The sequence below is a fragment of the Onychomys torridus genome, unplaced genomic scaffold, assembly GCF_903995425.1.
Source record: "Onychomys torridus unplaced genomic scaffold, mOncTor1.1, whole genome shotgun sequence".
NCBI lineage: Eukaryota > Metazoa > Chordata > Mammalia > Rodentia > Cricetidae > Onychomys > Onychomys torridus.
This window is the reverse complement of record NW_023412814.1, coordinates 17,524-19,757: the sequence shown is the minus strand read 5'-3', so window position 1 is coordinate 19,757 and position 2,234 is coordinate 17,524. Positions and strand designations below refer to the sequence as shown.

The 2,234-nt window shown below is 41.5% G+C and overlaps 1 pseudogene; it reads left to right on the top strand.

Annotated features, from left to right (window-relative positions):
* Positions 1–962: 962 nt before the first annotated feature.
* LOC118575890 lies at positions 963–1,981 on the top strand (annotated as a pseudogene).
* Positions 1,982–2,234: the final 253 nt, after the last annotated feature.

Below are 2,234 nucleotides of genomic sequence, written 5' to 3'. Positions count from 1 at the left end.
CCTTTTCCCTTTCTCTTTTTTTTTATTCTCCCTTGTCTCCTATCTCCTTTAGAAGTGCATCCTATGCCGGGCGGGGATAGGACAGGACTTCAATCCCAGCACTTGGAAGGCAGATCCAGGTGGACCCCTGTGAGTATGAGGCCAACCTCTACAGAGCAAGATCCAGGAAAGGCACAAAGCTACATGGAGAAACCCTGTCTGAAAAAAACAAATAAAAATGAAAAGAAGAAGAAGAAGAAGAAGAAGAAGAAGAAGAAGAAGAAGAAGAAGAAGAAGGGCATCCTAGCCAATTCTAACACAGATCTAAATCTAAATCTAACTCTAACTCTAAATCTAAATCTCTCTTGTCCTACTCCTAAAAGTTACCCATGAATACGTGGGAGTGGGAGGGCTGCAAGCCTTTAATCGCAGCACTTGGGAGACAGAGCTAGGCAGATCTCTGTGAGTTCCAGGCCAGCCTGGTCTACAGAGGGAGATACAGGACAGGCACTAAAACTACAAGGAGAAACTCTGTCACAAAAAAAATACTGAAATAAAATTACTCCTGCAAGGTGATTTGCGGCACTTTTCTGCCTGAGTCAGAAAACAGCCACTTTAACTTAACTTTTCTGCCCCCACTTAAAAAAGTCTCTGAGTGAAAACAGGTGTTTGGATGTGGTTTATGCCTAATCTGGTGTCTGAGTTTCAGAGTGAAAATTTAGTCAACATCAAAAAGTGTTACAGTAGAGGTTTTAGAATAGTCCATATTACTTCTGAAAGTGTTACAGTAGAGGTTTTTAGTATAGTACCTCTTTTCAAGCTTTCACAGTGACTATATATATTGATTCTGTAAAGCCAGTTTCTCTCCAAGGCTTGCCTGGACAGGTATTGTAAAGAGCTGGTTCTCGCTGGTTAGGTCCTACTCTATTGGCTCTGTTCAAAAGGAAAGAATTAATATGGGACACAGAGCATGTGCTTGGAAAATGAGCATTGTCATTGATCAGGAGATGGACTATGGAGAACTGGTTCTATCTGCAGGTGAAATCACACTTGGAGAGAAGAAAAGGGAGTCAATGAAAGATCTTCAACTGAGAAGTAGAGAGGCCGAAAATATCTCACAGGCTGTGTGTACTCTGCTGAATTCTGGAGGGGGCATGGTCAAGGCTCACATCAAGAATTCCAATTACAACATCACCAGAGATGGAATAGGGCTGGATTTGGAAAATTCTTTTGGTGATATTCTTCCATTTCCTCATAAATACCTACACTACAGGCAGAACAAAGGCTACTTTTTAATCTTTGTGAGGCCATGGATCCGCAATATCTCTGGTCAGCATGTCCTTACATTAAAAACCAATTTTTATGTGAGAAGTTTTTCATCCACATTTGAACTGAAAGCACCTAATGTAGTTTGGAACTTCAAAGCCATGAAGGGTGCTGAACTGAGATCATGTTCAAGACAATGTTTGCATGGATCATTTGACTCTGAGGAATTAAAACCGGAACAACTTAAAACTTTTTTTAACAAGGAAAATTTGACCCTGGAGAAGCCATTCTATTTCCCTAAATCAAAACATGCAGAGGTTAAAATGTCCCCTAAATAAAAGATTATAGAGATTTCCCCAAAACTCTTTCTGCACTTGCAAACACTGACGGGGGATATTTGTTCATTGGTTTACATGGGAAAGAACAGCAAATCATTGATTTTGAAGCAGACAGGAGTGATCTTGTGCATCTAGAGGGTGTAATAGAGAAGTGTATGCAACAGCTGCCTGTCACTCACTTCTGTGAGGAGCAGGAGAAGATAAAGTACACATGCAAATTCCTCCAAGTCCACAGAGCAGGAGCTGTGTGTTCCTATGTCTGTGCACTCAGAGTGGAGATATTCTGCTGTGCTGTGTTTGCTGCAGAGCCCAATTACTGCAACATGGAAGACAGCTGTGTGAAGAGGTTTACATGAGAGGAATGGGTCAAGCTCCAGATGGATGCCCCACCATTTTGAGGAAGGGGGATTAACAATCACTTTTCATTTACTCTGGAGGTTGGAAGATTGCTTTCTAGGAATTGATCAACATCACCACCCCTCATGTCGGGGTTTCTCTGTGTGTAGCCCTGGCTGTCCTAGAAATTTTGACTAGTCTGTCCTCATACTCACAGAGATCTAACTCCCTTGCCTCCCAAGTACTAAGATTAAAGACATGAGACACCAACTTATAATAAAAATGAAAATCTTGCCAAAGCAACCTGTGTGTGTG